Here is an 18,034-nt window from a genome sequence, read left to right as displayed (position 1 = left end):
TGAACATTTATTTATTCAATCTTAGTATAATGGATAGGTACTAAATTTTCAAATGACAGGTATAATAGTAAGGACTATAGGAGGGAGTTGTCCTTAAAGGCAGAGATGATTAGAAGAAGCCTCAGGAAGAAATATTCAGACTCAGCCTTGAAGATTAGAAGGACTGAAATAAGTAAAGAGGAAAATAGAACGATCAAAGGGCAGATGTCTGAATGGAATGCTGCCAGGCTTCTTCCAGAAACAATGAAAACCATGCCTTTACTTTTGTCATTTGTTGACTGAGGAAAATATACTCTCTCTTAAACTTCCAAATATTAATAGCAGTCCTTGATGCTCTAAGCATTTTCTGCAAAGACGTGTCTTCCTGAATCCTAATTGATGTCTCTGTTCTTCCTCATCATCAGGGAGATACTTAAAAATTCATTTGAAGGAGGCACCTGATATCTGAAACAAAAAGAATATTAAATTAGCCTCTATGTGGCCATGCATCCAGGGGGCCCTTGATAAATGTTAATTGGTGATGACAGCATCTCTGTCGTGTAAATTAAGTATGGCTCAAACAAGACATGGTGGAACATAAAACAGAGGTCCTCTGCAGGAAAACAGCCCAGATCTTAGAGTAGGAAAAACACAGCTCTGGCTGTATACACAATTTTGTTACCACATAATGCGGAGGTGAAATCAGTAAAAGCAAGCATGTAGAATGTAGCCTGTCTGCTAAACAAGGGCCATGGTAACTGCAGTAGAGCTCTGCTGAGCAGGGAATAAATGACAGGAACAGCAGATGGTAAAAATGACTGAGTCACAACCTGGGTTTGCTGAGATGGGTTATAAGGATTCAAAGAAGAAGAGTACTTTATTTTGTTATTTTTAAAGGAAATCCCACTCAAGTTAATGAGGCAAAGATGTGCAAATGAAAAAAAGGGACAACCTTAGTAAATGAGAGTTTGTAGCTTGTGTTTTACCAGATTTACACTCTCTCCTACTGCAGGAAGCAGACCCAGTACCTACAATGTTCCACCCAAGTGTTTTGGGGAGTCCTAAGGAGGTATCTCACACGTGCTTACAGCTAGCACATATGGTATGCTGGGCAACACTGCCTCGCATTCCAATAGCCGCACATCTGTATGGGTCATCGTGCTGCTGGCCACCACAGCCACATTTGCTGAGTACTGAGTCTCCACTGGGAGGCATGAAGCCTCCTCAGATGGCCCAGCCCTGCTGGTGATCTATGACAAGGCACCTCTCTCCCATTTTTGTGTTACCCTCTATTAAGTGAGTATCAAATGTCTTAGAGGGCTTTTCCATTTGTATTTTAGCCTTCCTTCTCTCCAAAGGGAATTCCATAGAGCCTGAGCCAGAAAGTAATCCTCAAGTGATAAGTTTTATTCTGTGTCAATCTATGACATTCTATTCTAGACGTGCTTCTCTCTTCCACAGACCAAGGCCCTCTTAGTAGAACAAGGGTGTCATACCTGGCTCCCTCTTCCCTTTGTTGATTTCTCAATTTCTCATGCATATAGATTTCTCTTTATTACCTGTGAGAGATTAAATTGGTACCACCACTACGAAAGACAATTTGGCAATCCTTTTGACCCAGCAATTCTACTTTTATAACTTTATCTTACAAATATACTTCCCCATATGTGAAAAATATATATTTAAGGTTGTTTACTGCATTGTTTAGAGTAACAAAAATTGGAAGCAATTTAAATGTCCATCCTAGTTAAATATATTATGGTTCTTCCAGGGCCCAGAGCAAGAACGGGCTATGCAGCAGGTTCAGGTGGCAGTGCAGGCTGCTCTGCTCCTTGGGACTCCCAACCCAGCAGATCCAGCTGGGTCAGACCCGCTTCAGGTGTCAAATATTATATCCATCAGGGTCTGGATGGGAAAACAGAAACTACTAGAGGCATTTCAAGAAAGAAAGCTTAATATAAACTGTTGGTTTATGAGTTATTGAAGAACTTAGAAAAGGTAAAAGGAGAAACAGAGAATAGTAATTCCAGAAATCAGCTCATATCCCTGAGGTTAGAAGAGCAGAGGAAAATGTTGATGTTACTGGAACATAGAGTTTTTCCCTAGAAGCCTCAGGGAGTTGGCCAGACCTCTGAAAAGGGTCACTGCCCAGCTGGTACTGGTGTCTCTTAGGGAACAAAGTGAGGTTGCCTCTGGGAATGACAGGAAGGAAAGAAGGAAGGAAGGAGAAAGAAAAGAAAAATAAGAAAGAAAGAAAAGAGAAAGGAAGAGAAGAGAAAAGAGAAGAAAAAAAGAAAAGAAAAGAAAGAAAAGGAGAAGTTGGTGACTGCAACCATCTGCTACCATGGAGCAAAAGGTCATCATTAAGGTGCTGCTGAGAGCAAACAGTGAACCAAAGCAAGCATTCCAGTCTCTAGTGTCCTCTCTTAGCAGACCTAACACGGAGTTAGTTAGCAGGGCCCAAGGGCTCTGCAGAGCCCAGAAGTAAGAGTCTGTAACTTGTTAACTTTCACCCACCCAACCCTTTAAAAGAAGGAAGCATTTTTTAATGAGCTAACATGGAATTAGTTTAAAAAAAAAAAAGTTATAGACATGTGTATAGCATACCATCAGTTGGGATAAAAGAAAGGCAAAGGAAAGAAAGAAAAAATGATGTTATATAATAGCATCATTCACAGGCACTTGTTCCCTCACTCATGTGTCTAACTCTATTAGCCGCAGCTATGAAGACGAAGAACATTTCATTCAACTTACAAATACATGGAAATTCTAAGGTACTGGCAGTTACTGTGGCTATTCTCTTTACGTAAAATAACTCCATTGACCCTTTCTAGATTCACTTTGATTTACATATATTGCAATAAGTCTGTTGCTTCTTTTAGAAACAAAAACATATCAAAATCCTTTAAAAACAACTTTTACTTGCACTTAAAATATGAACATGCTACTTATTCTATTAAAAATAGGATGTCAGTCACTTCACAAATCTAGCAATTTCCCATCATTTTCTTGACAGCAACTGAAACACTGGAGAATTTGTGATTGTATTCGAATTTGTGTTTGTGTTAAATCTGTATGTGCCTCTAACCATATTTTTATTTTACAAACAAAAATTATTACGTATAAGCAGAACACTGTTAGACAAAAGGATTGAAGAAAGGAAATACAGAGATGAGTAAGACACAGCCCCTGCCTTCAAATCTGTTTGCAGTCGAATGAGGGAACAGACACATATATAAAGAGCCCAGGAAATAAATGATAGAAAGAAGGATTCAAGGAAGGGGCTAAAAATGAACACTCAGGTATTCTGGAGATGCTTTTAAATCCTGTGCCAGGAAGTTTGATCCAAGACTGGGGACTAAAGAGCAGACAGGATAAGACAGCTGCTTTTAAGTTCCATCCTGGGAAACACCTGATCTAGAGAACCTTTCACTTTCCCTTTTGTTCTGCCCTAGGTAGCTGAATCCAGGCCAGAACTAACATTTGCTCCACACTGGGTCTCAAAAAGGGAAGTTAACTTGCTCTCTGTTGTCTTTTTTTCTCTTGTTGCTTCAAAAATCAGAGTAAAACTGTTTTAGTAACCACCTTTGTAGCAACACAGTATCCTCCTTGTGTTTGCATATATGTAATTTTTTTCTCAAATACCTTGCAAGGTAACTGAAATTCCAGTATCCAGGCTTAGTAATGCTCCTGAGCTCTGTCACTTCCTCTTGGGTCATATTTAGGTGGGCTTTCCTTGGTAAATCTTGATCTCAGCCTCTGCCAAAAAGCAATCAGTCTGACAGCCGCTTTCTTTGGCGTTTTTCCATCAGTTTTAACTGCTTTTTCCTCACATGAATGAATTTCTGATTGCACAACTGAAAAGAAAAATGACAAAATTAAATCAATGGATTCTGTCTCAGAAGCAAAATTGCTGATACTTCACATTAGTGTCAGTAAAAATCAAATAAACAGGGTGTGTGATTAAGACTCACCAATGAGCCAAGGGCAATTTATCCTCCAGACTTTTCACCATGGGATGCCTTTGTTGACAAAGTAGTATCTGGCTTTTGAATCAATGGGGCACCTTTGGAGGGACTGCAGGTTCTCCTGACAACAAGTACTATTTTTTTTTTTTTTTTTTTTTTGGTGATCTCCAGGGACTCCTAGCCTTACAAGGACATGACTGAATAAAGAAAGCAATTCTTAGTAAGGCATAAGCCACTGCAGGCCTCACATACCATAATAACATGTACCTCTGCTGAACAAGACACAGGGAACAAAATATGAAGGCACAAAATTCTTTTCATTTTAATACCTTCACTGTTGATAATTCTGTTATCTAAAAATTGCCTTCCCTTTTCTTCAGTGATTATTGTCTTAAATCACCATCCTTATGAAAGTATCCACAGGGACACAGGTTTTTCTGGAATTGCTAACTCGGCAGATTGGGAAGCATTAATTCTCTTACCGCTTAAAACCAGACATCTTATCTTAAGGTCAGATACGAAGACACGGTCTTCCTAAGAACCTTCTAAATCTCTACACCAAAAAAAAAATATTAAATATTCTTTTATCACATAGTGTATGGCACTTTAAGAACTTCAGGTCAATACCAAATGGCTGTTATTATTCCTTCTGAAATCACTGTTATATTAGTAATGCTCTATCAAATATCAATACAGGACTAAGAATTTTTCAAAACATCAATCAGTTTTCCTCTCTTTAGTGACTTATAATTGTTGGTTCCCTTCAAAACTCATTCATGTGGGTTTGGGTGGAACAATGAGTTCATAAAATCTTAGTACTATGTTCATCCATCAGTCTCTCAACTTCCAGTAATGGAATTAATAATGTTTGACCCTACAGAGAGTGATTTGCCCAATTGTAAAATACTGCATATATGAATTTAAAGAAATTGTTTCAATATCATTGAGCACAACTTACAATAGGGTTTAGGAATCCTGCTTGTTTAAGACCCTCATAGCTGTGGCAGATACTGAGGCTGACACTGCAAATCCACTCCAGCCTCCTTCTCATGTGTTACAGAAATTAGAAAGCTGAAAGTCCCTTTGACACTAGGCCCCTTCACAGCTGAAGGTCAGGTATAACTTACTTTGCTGATGAGAAGCACTTGCATAAACTAAATTAAATGAGAGAAAAGCAAGGCACGGGCCCCTGTTTTGATGGCGTTAAGTCATGCAGGAGCAAGAGGAGCATGGTTCTGAGAGACCAGCTCCAGCAGTCCCTCCCTGATCACCACAGCAGTGACGGAGTTCCGGAGCCAGGGTTTACAGCAGTGGTTTATTAACTTAGCCAAGAATCTCCTGGTTCAACAACTGGCATTAGTGAGTCTATGCTATGATGTGGCCCTAGAATTTACTTCTGCCTTCCCAAGGATTTTGTAAGCCACTCTGTGTCAGTCATCTATTCATCTATTGCCACAATAATGCTGTATAACAAACACCTTCCAAATGGCAGCAGCTTAAAAGTAACCATTTATTACTGCTCATGAGTCTGTGGGTCAGCCGGCCAGTGCTAATAGTCTAAGTTGAGTTTGGCTGACCTCGCTGAGCTTGCTCAAGTACTTGTGGTCAGCTGGTCTCAGATGACCTCAGCTAGGACAACTCTCACTGCTCCCTCACCTTCCAACAGGCCAGCCTGGATTATTCTCATGGGAGAGGAAGCTACCAAGAGGGAGAGCAAAGTGTGCAAAGTCTTTTGAAGTTTAGGTTTAGAAACAGCACACCATCACTTCTGCCACATTCCATTGGCCAAAGCAAGCCAAAAGGCGAGCCCAGATTCAGGAGGTAGGGAAACAGACTCAATCCCTTGAGGGGAGGAGTTACAAAGACAAATTGTAAAGGAGGAAAGAAAATGTGGGGCTATTATTACAATAAATCTGTCTCAACACTGAATACCTAAAAATACCCTCTCTGCTTTTAATAGCTGAATAAATTATGTTCTCTGCAATTTAACTCTGACCAATACAATTGTGGGTTATACATATGCATGTATCTCCATTCCCTCTAAAAATGCTATAAAATGACAGTAGCTGAATAAAACCGGTATAAATTGGCAAGGTCGGAGAGAATGGCAAGGGAGATAACTGCAAAATAGAGATGTTGACAAAAATTGGTGATATGGAGAACAAGGTCTGTTTCAGGCTGGGCTCTGTGGGAAACAGACCCCGAGCTGAAGTTGAATGTGCTGAATGTTTATTAGTGAGGTCCCGTAGGACCAAAACCTATGGGAGGGAGGGCAATGGAGCAGGACTGGGTAGAAAAAGTCAGGCTTCAAGGCAGGCCTGACAACAACTTCAGCTAACCCCATGCAGAGTCTGGAACTGAAAGGGCCTGCCAGCCTTATCCTGTGCTGGGCCTTAGGCAGGGACCAGCCTTGGGGAATGTGGTTCCCTGCAGTGGAGGTAACATCACAGGGCACTGATAGTAACAGCAGCAACTGTCCTTCCCTGAAGTGGGACACCGACAAGTGCATCACTGTAAGCATGTTTACTAAATAAACAAAAATTAACAAAAAAAAAACATGCATTTGAAGCCATAGGTGAAAATATCTCTGTTCCCATGGGGAGCCAGCCTCAACGTAGCTATTAGAGTGTGAGTCCCAAAAACTTCAAGAGGGAAGGATGGTATCTGTCAGCCCTGATGCCCTTGGTTCTGGTTCAGAACTCCCAGAGACAAAACACTGGACCTGGATCTCATGGTGCCCTTTCCTTTCCCTAGCCTGTCTCCTCTACCTTACCATGGCATGGTCCGCTTTGCTCCCCTATCAGGCCACCCATAACCTTGTGATTCTGGAGATTCTGCCTGTGTTGGGGCCAGGCAGACCAGAGCCAGATGCAGGAGCCAGCAGGACACTCTCTTTATGAGTTTCACAGGCAAAGGGTGGGAATTGGAGCTGGACAGGAGCACAGAGGAGCTGGAGAGGAGCATCTGAGAGAGAAGCAAAAGAAAAAGAAACTGGACCTGAAGAACTGGCCTAGGACTTGCCTTTTTACGTATAGGTAAATCAAACTCACATTTTCAAAAAAAAAATTGTCAATACTAGTGAACCAAGAGAGAAAAAAATATTGACTCCCGAAAATTAATTCCAATTACAGCCATTTATCAACTGATTTCTATCATTTATGCCTAATTACCATATAGCACAATCACAAGCATACATGCCATAAAGTGTATGATCAGTAAATTGATTAGAAAGTTAAACTTTCCGCTATATAGACAGCTGTTAGGGTTTGCTGCTTCTTCCTTGTAATCCAAGGCTCACTCCATAACCCTGGAGGGCACACGAGCCAGAGGGCAACTCCATTCTCTTCTGATGAAAGAACACTGTGGAAAAAATCATGTTCCAAGTAAATGTTCTCTTTACAATTCAAGCCACTTTCTTCTTTGAATTGTGATGTTCTCTTGATCATGGGCTTTTATTGTTAAGAAAGCAAGGGTCCAGGGGCACCTGGGTGACTCACTGGATTAAGCCTCTGCCTTTGGCTCAGGTCATGATCTCGGGGTCCTAGGATCGAGCCCGCATCGGGCTCTCTGCTCAGCAGGGAGCCTGCTTCCCTTCTCTCTCTCTCTGCCTAGCTCTCTGCTTACTTGTGATCTCTCTCTCTCCATCAAATGAATAAACGATCTTTAAAAAAAAAAAAAAAGAAAGGAAGGAAGAAAGGGTCCGTTTCCAAAACATGCTTCATCTCAGCGAAATGCAGTGAAATGTGTGCAAACACTCTGTAAATTGGAAAACATTACAGAAATGTGAGCAGTTCCTGGTATTAGGTATTAAGAATGGTCTCCTTTTGTACCATTTGTACCATTCCTCATCTTTGCTCTTCCTACACAGTGGAACTCATGCAGTTTAACGTTACTCATTAGTCTCCAATTTATTGTGAATAGTACCTTTTGTGATGATGATTATTATTATCTAATACTTATTGAGTGCTCATTACATGTCTTATGACTGTGTATGCTGTATCAGAATGGTTTCATTAGGGAGACAGGGCCACTGTAAATGGTAAATCAGGAATAAGGGACTTTATATGGAAATGAGGACTTACGTATATGTGAGAGGAGCTGGAGGAGTAAAGGTCTAGAAGGTGGCAGCCAGAGGAATGGAGAGTCACTGATGTGTTCAGTCTAAAGTCCTAGATTGTGGATGGAGAGACTCAGCTCTTGGGGCATGTCTGAGAATCCTGCAGTAGCTACAGAATGAGAGCTCACAGAGAGGACTATGAGCCTCTGTGTCCAGTAAAGTCCTAATGAGCCTAAGCAACTATTATCCCAGAAACAATGGTTGCCCTTCATTTTTGCCTACCAAGTCTTGCACAAGTCACAAACTCAAAGTCTCACAAACTCCAGTTTGGAAACACAAAGGAAAGGAGATTCTGGGAAGTTCCAGATGTTCTGATAGTTTCCAGCCTTAGAGAGGAAAAATATTGGTGTTGCTGAGTTACCATCAGGCAGTGCAGCACACAGACAACTCTAATATCTAGGAAACAAGTGTTATTGTTAACATTTTTTGGCAGTTAAAATGCTGAGATGTTTAATGATTTGCCTGAGGTCATATGCTAATAGGTGGCAGAGCTAAAACTCAAACCCAGGTCTGTTTGAGACCCATATCATACTTGTAACAACTCTTATTTAATGGCCCTTCAAAATCTACAAATACTGATTATCGGTCATTATATCAGTATTTAATATTATTTCCTGTCTCTGTGAGGGGCAGAGGCATATGTTTCAACTATTCTAGAACCCTGTGGTTAAGAGATACAGATCTCAGGGCTAAAGTGATCTGTCAGGGATGCAAGTCTTCTTTGGGGCCGAGCTGGGACATTTCTGCTGCCCAAGGAACCCAGGGTTTGGCAGCTTACAGAGCTACACCATCAAGAAGTCTCATTTCTTCCTCTGGCTACAGAAAAATTAATGTCTACCCCCCCCTTAATTCTTCCATCCTTTCTACATGCTGTGACCTACACAATAATACCTCAAACCTGCGTTTTGGGAGAAAGGAAAGAATGTACTTTCCATTACCTCTAGCCGAGTGAAAAGAGCTTCCAGGGAACATTTGGAGAGCTTGTCAAATGCTCCTTGGACTTTGTGAAACAGAAAGGGTATTATCTAATTCCTGCCTAGGGATGCACAATGGTGAAAGATTACAGCTAGAATTGCTGGTTTAATGGCAGAATGACAAGAGGTGGGTGCATTAGGAACAAACTACACTTTTGCCCACAGTAGGGCAAAAACATTGGAGTTTCCTTGTGGGCCAAGTTGGACAGATGGGAGCCAGCCAACCTGGGGTCATGTTTGCTTCTACCTCAGAGTATTGCCTTGAGGGGAAATGTGACCCGCAGGTGGATTGTCAGAACACCAGGTGCTGAGGGTGGGATCATGGTGGCTATTGATGTACAGCCCCTCCCACACCAGGGGAGCTGCAGTCAGAGGTCCTTGGTGGGCACACCTCCAAAACATCCCTCAAGGGGGAAAGCCAGCAATTGTGCACCTGCCACCTCAGAGGAAATCATTAGGTAACAGGCTACACAAGCCACAAAAGGTCTTTTTCATTAATCCTCTCTCCTTCTGAGCCTGGCCCTGGAAAGGTCAGAAGTAGCACCTACGAAGCAGGGAAAAGTAGATGGACAAGGCAAAACAAGCAAGTGGAGAAGTCAAGTATGTGTCTCTCTCCAACTGGGCACAGTTGCGGGGCGGCAGGGGTGGGGGAGCAAAAGGAAAGGAAAAAAGAACTGGATCTGAGTTTTAGACTACATGAAAACTTTAAAAACTACCAACTGGAGGCTGTTCTTGTGACTAAAAGTAAGCAAGGAAAAAAATTTTTTCCCTATCTATGAGTAACTGAAAAGGTTTGGGTACCAACATTGCATCCAGGAAGGGGTCTGGATGGGAAAGAATGAAGTTGATTTCTGCATGACCCTATTTAGTCCAGTTTGTAAGTAAACTGTCTATACCAACATAATAGGAGTAATGGGACAAAATGAAAAAAACTCCTAGCAACTACCAATATTATAGCAGCATCTTAAAATGTCATATAGACATTAGAAAATAAAGTTGAAGCCACCTCCTGCAAGTTAGATTTTAAAAACCCATAAAAAAGCGTGCCTGAGTGGCTCAGGAGGTTACAGCCCCTGTCTTTGGCTCAGGTCATGATCCCAGGGTCCTGGGATTGAGCCCCGCATCTTGGGCTATCTGCTCGGCAGGGAGCCTTCCTCTCCCTCTCTCTGTGCCTGCCTCTCTACCTACTTGTGATTTCTGTTTGTCAAATAAAGAAATAAAAATCTTTTAAAAATATATTTTAAAAATCCATAAAAAGAAATAAAATACAATAAAACATCATTGAGGAGGTCCAAAATCTGACATTATAATAGGAATTTGTAAAAGGGAAAATGGGGGGGGGGTGTGGAAAAAGAAATTTTAAAATTATTTTTCAAGAAATCTTCCCAGAATTGAAAAGATGAGTTTCTAAAATAAACCTCTCATCAATCATATGCATTAATTATTCAGCAAATATCTGAAAATACCATTTTTGTTCTAGGCCCTATTCTAAAACTATAACAAAGACTAAAGCCAAGGATGTAAGTCCCTGCCAAGGAGTTTGCCTCCTCCTGAGAGAGACGAGTAGTTGACAAAGAAATAATGACTTTTGTCAGATGGTGATAGGAGTCATTAAGGAAAATTAACCAGGATAAAGGAATATGGAATAATGAGATGGTGGGAAATGATTGCTATTTTAGGCCAGGTGGTCAGGGAAGGCCTCTCTGATCATATGACAGTTGAATAGAGGGAGCAAGAGTTGCAGACATACTGGATCTTTATCCACCATGTTTACTAATGTGTCCCAACTGTCTAGAATAGTGCCTGGCTTGTAGTAGACACTCCAGAAACACTTGATGAATGAATGAATCAAAGCATAGGGAAAAGCATATGCAAAGGCCATGATACAAAATCATCCTTGGCTTGTTCAAGAATGCCAGCGTAGGTTGAGCAATGGAAGCTTGGGGAGAAATAGTAGATGATGACCTTATAGACCATGGCAAGGACTTTGGATTTTATTCCGAGACAGATGAAAACCCATTGCAGGGTTCTGGACATCAAAGTGTCATGATACAATTGCTATTGTTAAAGAACGACCCTGGCTTCTAAGAGAAGGTAGACTGAAAGGAGGTGAGGCTGGGAGCAGGGGCACCACACTAGTCCGGGGAAACGTTATGAGTGGCTTAGATAGGGTAGTATTCGCAGAGATAGTGAGAAATTATCAGATTATTGACAAATCTCGAAGACAGGTTACACAAGACTTGCTGATGAATTAGATGTCATATATGAGAGAAACAGAAGTTAAGGATGAAGCCAAGGCTTTTAGCCACAACAGTTAGAAGGATGGAAGGGGAAACTGTTAGGTGCAAGGTGGGATGTGAGGACCAGACACAAGGGTGAGAAATGAGGGGCTATTTGGGACTTAATAATTTTGAGATGCCTACCAAGACATACAAGTGGAGATGTCACATGTATCTCTTTCCTAAACAAATAAATTTAAGGGAAAAATGCATATTCAACTTTGTCCTCCTCAATACAACACATCTATCTCAAGAGCCAGACTAGTGACCAGAGTTTAAAGCCCATTTCCAAACCTGAGACCTGACAATCCAATAGTCCTCTCCTCACAGCTAAAATAAAAGCTATTGATTCTCCCCTTTTATGATGCCTATAGGATCTTTCCTTCCCCACATGTATTCCTTGCATTTTCCACATCACATTCTCCTTCTTTCCCCTAGCTTCCTGAAAAATAGGTCTCTCTTATTTTGGAAAAGGAAGCAAAGAAATACAAACCCTTCATTTGACCATCCTCACTTTCTTCCTCATTTACCTGACAAAACTCAGTTGCTTCCCCATCAGGTCTCTGATGAAGCTTTCTCTTCTTAACCCTGATATCCCTCTCCACTCCTATCCTTAACCCAATCCTCTTAAGTCCAAGCCTACAGCCTATTCTCTGATCTATGCAACTTTGCTGGAGTTCTGCACCATTCCCTGTGGTTGACTTCTCACAGGGGCCTCCTCCAGGATTCATTTTTGGCCATCTGCTCTCCTATCTGCATGCTTTCTCCCTTATCATTCCTATAACTGCAATGAACACCCCCGTGTGGATAACTCCCACCTGCTAATTTCAGTCTTTACTTCTTATCAGAGTTGGACTTCCTAAGAGTATCCAAGCAAAGTGGTGATCAGGCATAAGGGCTGGAATCAGATGGCTCAGGTTTAAGTTTAACTATATAAACATGGGGTTATATTTAGCTTCTCATCCTTTATGAAATGGGAATAATGGTACCTACCTCAGTTTCCATGAAGATTACATGAGTTTTATATGTGAAACACATAGTCCCTGGCACATAGTAAATAATAAATGTTAGCTATTATTTTTGGAGATCACACTATCACTGCAAATTTAATGTATGCAACCCCAAATTCTTCCTTTGCTTCTCTCCCTATCAGTTCTCAAGTTTTTCTGTACTATCACTAGTTTTCAGACCCACAGATTTAACATTTGTAGTAATCTTTGATTTACCCATTACTTCATTTTTAAAAATTCAGTCAGTTGACAAATAGGTCTTGCTAACTTTCCTACTAACTTTTTCTTCAGTCATTTTCTTTTTTCCTTATCCCTCTTCTATGCCCCTGGTTTAGTCCCCATCTTCTCACACTAACACAACCAGAGCAACAAGCTCCTCATTGGTCTCTGTGGACTCAGCTTCCAAACACAAACCATGGAAATATTATCTAAGTCCTCATGTGGTCTCTCCTTCACTCAGAAAACTTTGAGTTCTGCTGTTTGCATTCCTATAAGGTGAAGAATCGTCTAAGTGGATAGAACTTTCTAGAACTTCCATAATACAGCTCCATTCTATACAGTCTTATTTTCTTCCACTCACCTGCCTTGCCAGCTCTGTCTCTCTACTACCCCAAGACCATCTCAAGCTCTTTCTGGCCTCTCTGCTTTCATGCACATTGTTCTCACCTGGAATCCCCCCCGCCCCCACCCCGCCACTTTTCTCCAGCTATCTCAGTCCTACCTGCTCTCCAGCCCAGCTCCATTTCAGCCTTCTCCCTGAGGTGTATGACATGAAATTTCATTCATTCCATTACTCCAGTACCTGAAGTCAGCATTTGATTCTATTTACATATCATAACATATTGCTCCATGAAGTGCCAAATATGTCATTTTTTTGCGTATTAGATTACAAGATCCTAAAAGGTTATAATGTTTTCTAAACCTCAGTGTTTCTGCTTTACCCCTTCCCTACCCCATGCCTAGGAAAGTAAGTGGTAAAGACCCAGGAAGTCTTGATGAAAATATAAAAATAATGATAATAATTATATATACTGTGCTATATACCAAGTACTCATCTCAGGAGCTTTGTACATATATTAATTTGTTTAATCTTCACAATAATTCTATAAAGTAGAACTATTATCTCTATTTTATAGCTGAGGAAACTGAGGCACAGAGAGGTTAAGTAAGTTGACCATGATTGATTACTGACCCAGAGTAATCTTCACATGTGCAAATATGTGAGAGAATACAAAATATAATTTAGGAAGACTATATTGTAAAAACTCTGTTGAAGACCCAAAGAAAAGAAATCTTAAGACTTACCCTCACTTCAGTGATACAAAGTAACTGCATTTCTGGGTAGTAAAGGGAAGAGAATAAATAGGGATCACATTTTTTTAAAAGGTACAATTTATTATCTCTTTCTCTGATTCTAAATGAATCAGAGAAGAGACTGGAAAAAACATCCAGTCCCACCCCCACTCCCTCCCTTCCCATGTATAAATAAGGCCACCCAACTATAACCATCAGTACCTCATGAAATAAGCATCCATGTGAATTAGCTACTGCTCTGCCCTAGGAGACACATGTTACATGGTATTCTCTGAAAGTCATGTGCTTCTCTTCTTTACCTATCACAAGGAACCCTTTTGGATATGCACAAATAAGGAAGTGCTGTATGAACTAATTTGTGACTGTTTGAAAATCGGTCAAGTATTCCCCACAAATAGCAGCTCGTCAGCACCTACCTGAACTCTAGGGGTTGACTCTTTAGAAGAGAGCGTGAGGAGGCTGGAGCCATTCCTCCAGGGCTGGCCCAGCAGGCTGCACTCTAACACGGAAAGCGAATCCCCAAAAGCTGGACTGTCCTACCAGCATTCAGCACCTCCCATGGGTGAAGGAAAGACTGTAGCTTGACTACAGCGCAATACTAATGTGCTGAGATGAAGAGTTGGACTAATCAGTCATTTTCCTGTTGCGTAAGTAGGAATTTGTACCTCTTGGCTTTTTGTTAGAGAAGGAGGGAGAAGTGTGACTTGTTATCTCGGGAAATTCTGCCCAATGAGAGGGGCTGGCCCTTAAGAGGATCTTCCCGGGTTGCCACACAGAGTTTTGCAAACCTGGCTTAAAAGTCTTGAAATAGTTACCTTTGCTTACAGTAGTGGTTGGAAAAATGAAATGGGAATTAAGAAACCTTATAATACAATAGTCTATACCACCTCATATTCAAATATTTTTTTTTAGCTCAGATTATTTCCATATGGGTGGAAGACTTCAGATTTAATTTTATTAAAGATAATTAACATCCCTCTGAAACAGTAGTTATCTATATGTCATTCTACCTCCAGCAAAATATTTATGTTTCACCTGCCGCACATATTCTTGACTGGCATTCAAGTGGCTTATTAGCTGTCTTGCCCCTAGCATCTATGCTGTCTTAATGACTTCTATCCTCCAACACTGTTGAAAGTGACTTAAGGCAGTACGGATTCCAGAGGCAGCCTGCCAGATGAAGCAGAGAAGCTGCAAGAAGCATACAATGAAAGAAAAGGGAGTGCAGTTCCCCTGAGATAGGTGTACGTTAACGTAACCATGGTTTTTAATCTCCTCATATACTCTCTTTGTAACTATACATGTCTTAAATAGTAGGTTCGAAAGAAACATAATAGCTAACAGCTGGACTCTTTCTAGCACTTTCTTATCAAGTACCTTCTAGTTTGCAGCCTCCCGCAACAAAGAATGCCTCTGCTGCTTAAGCCCAGAAGCTTGATTTATAAACTTAGCGTAATGAACCCTGTCAAAATTTTACTACCGATTGGTTTGTACCATAATATATACATGGAGTGGCTATTGTATAAGGATGACTTATTTTAATGCACTAGAACTTTCCCTTTGTTAACTTTCTCTTAGCCCTGGGAATTGTATTGTCTCCTTTGTGTTTAGATAGCTGCCATTTAGCCAGCTGCCATAAGATAGCCATCTCCATCTGATTTCTTTGGAGTTAAAATTCACATATTAAAGTGGAATCCATATCTTTTATCCCCCTTGGGTAATGAACAGAAAAGATCCTGTCTACAACTGATCCAACACCTGTGTGTTCTCATAAGATCCGGTACCCAAGTTAAATCCCAAACTACGAGTACTTATTACAGTCTTCCTGGAACCCATGTATGCCAAGGCACTTGCCCCACAAGACAGCCTGGAACCAAGGTGTAATCAAGCCTTTCACTGGTCCCACTGGACCGGGCTATGAATCATCTCCCTTTCTTACCCAGCTGGCACAGATAAATAGCAACTGAACAGCATTTTATCTCCTGAAGAGTAAAATTTCCTTAAATTAACATAAGATACTAGCTGTTGTATTCACTTGCAGCTTTTATAAGGCCACACATATCTCAGGAAGACCTAACTGATCTCGGGAAGCAACCCACACGTGGGAAAAGCCTATTACAGAGTTGAAATCCTCTTAAGGAGATGGAACAGGCAGAATCATCCTCACAAGCACCTGTCTGGGAAATCTGAGCTGATGGGACCTGAACAGCACTGCAGCGCCAAGCAATAACACCACCTTTTGTGCTCAGGTTCATTTTATTGCTGAAATCATTCTGTCACCTGCCTCTTCCCCAGGGGCTGAGCAAATAAGAGATTGTTACATCCATCAGCAAGTCCATCTGGTTCACTGAAACTTATCTCACAAATAGTAGCTGGTCAAAAGATGAGAAAGTGGCACAAAGTGGTCTAATTTTTATAAATCCCCTCCCCCTTACACACACACACACACACACACACACACACAACTTTGTTGGGAAAAGCACCAGCTTTCCTTTCACTGGAGGAGCAACCTGTAAAGTAGTGGATCTTTTCAGGGCATTCAGATATGGCCTACATGGGGGCTGTTAGTTGTTCCACTGGATTCTGGTATTTTATTTAGGTTAAACTTGCAGTGTATCTGTCTTCCACTGAAAGTGACTTTTTTTCCTATTCTTCATAACCTGGAAGGAGTGCAAATCATTTAGGCTTATACAAAAAGTTATAATGCATTCATAATATAAACAAAAAACAGGAAATTTTTTTTTCCTTGAAGATTCCTGCTAAATATTTTAAGAGTCAGTGGGGATTGTGATACTCATTTTTTAACCATGGGCTAGATTTGCAGCACCATGTCCACCTCCTTGTCTGTAGCTAGAATGGAGTTTCTCAGACTTGGTGCCCTAGTGGTCAAGAATGCATGCTTGCAGCCCCCTAGGTTTGAATCCTCACTCTACTATGAAGCTAATAGTGGCCTAGAGATAATAAATAGTACCTCCATCATGAGATGGTGATGAGAAGTCATTTGGTTAATATAGATGAAATATTTAATAGTGACTAGCTAATCATAAGTGCTGCATATTATCTTGACTATATTCCACAGAACACTAGTTCTAAGAGGTGTTCCTGGAGAAACAAGGGTCTATAGTCAAATAAGATTGGAAATACTTCACACTAACATATTTGAGATCTATAAAGCTATTAGTTAGGTACCACTAAGAAAGAAAAAGCAGGACACAAAGCTCTCCTGGGGATTTGGCAGTTCTGATTTTGGGTTTATTGCTTTCTTGGCACATGCTAGGTAATCCTTTTGTACCCACCTCAGTAACAAAATACACCCTCAACTATGGGATATCTTCCTTTCTTAAGTTCTATCAAGCACTTGGTTGCTGCTTTGCAAGAAAATAAGGAATTGTTAAGCCCTCGGTGCTGAAGTTTTGCCACTCTGACATCATACCTACACCCCACTGCTCTGTTTCTATACCTTTTGGCTTATACAGTAACATTTCATTTCAGAGCCAGATCAGGGTGTGATCTTTTGAAGACATTCTGAAGAGCAATTAAACATCACATATATCCTAAGAAGGTACCTAACTCAATTAATGTGATGACAGCAGGAACAGCTGTGACCAAGTTCACACATGCCCAGCAGTGACCTCAGCTGAGCAGGTCTCAGCAGCCACCTGCCAACAGCCCGTGTTAAGATTCCGCTGTCCAAGAGCTATCCCAGCTTCAGAGTGATAAAACTGGGAAGAAAGCACAGCTTAGAATTGATGAAATATTTATGTAGTCCTTTAGGACATCCCCGATGCATGTTTAGCATATTAAAAGTAGAAGGAAGGCCCACAGTAAAGAAACCATCTTCCCTGATTTAAGCCAACATGGTCCAAAAGGACCACACAGCCTTTTTTACAAAGCTAACACCTATCAACCTGTTGGGGTGTGCTGAGATAGAATCTGACAAATCTGAGCATTACAGGGGCACCTGGGTGGCTCAGTCTTTAGGGGTCTACCTTTGGCTAGGGTCATGATCCCAGGGTCCTGGGATCTGGCCCCACGTCAGGCTCCCTGGTCAGCAGGAGGCCTGCTTCTCCCTCTCCCACTCCCCCTGCTTGTGTTCACTCTCTCCCTATGGATATCTCTGTCAAATAGCTAAAATTTTTTTTTTTTTAATCTGAGCATTGCAAAGTAATTGGAAGAGAGTTTTGCAGCTCCTTTATAATCAAGCGCCAGCAAAGAGAAGGAAGACTGACCCTGATGGGGTTCACAACATACTGCCCCAAAATATGGCACCTTGGTGTATTGAATATTTTAACCTGGAGGAGTTTGAGAAAAGGGCAGCAGCAAGGAAGGTCATCACTCTTTTCCCCTGAAACAGGTCATAAAATCCTTATGTGAGAGTATCCTCCCTCTACCC

At 41.1% G+C, this 18,034-nt stretch overlaps 1 long non-coding RNA gene across 2 annotated transcripts; it reads right to left on the bottom strand.

The window, feature by feature from the left end:
• Nucleotides 1–84: 84 nt before the first annotated feature.
• Nucleotides 85–14,448, bottom strand: LOC116866138. 2 transcript variants are annotated; one of them, XR_004382341.1, is made up of 5 exons: nt 14,058–14,448; nt 13,049–13,129; nt 3,954–4,144; nt 3,625–3,836; nt 85–444 (listed from the first exon to the last, which is right to left on the bottom strand). It is a non-coding gene; the product is annotated as an uncharacterized LOC116866138 (long non-coding RNA). The 2 variants fall into 2 exon arrangements; XR_004382340.1 differs by lacking the exon at nt 13,049–13,129 and having other exon boundaries at nt 14,058–14,441.
• Nucleotides 14,449–18,034: the final 3,586 nt, after the last annotated feature.

The sequence above is a fragment of the Lontra canadensis genome, unplaced genomic scaffold, assembly GCF_010015895.1.
Source record: "Lontra canadensis isolate GAN:19392208 unplaced genomic scaffold, GSC_riverotter_1.0 scaffold9, whole genome shotgun sequence".
Lineage (NCBI taxonomy): Eukaryota > Metazoa > Chordata > Mammalia > Carnivora > Mustelidae > Lontra > Lontra canadensis.
The sequence above is the reverse complement of the archived record's forward strand: the minus strand, read 5'-3'. Positions and strand labels throughout refer to the sequence as shown.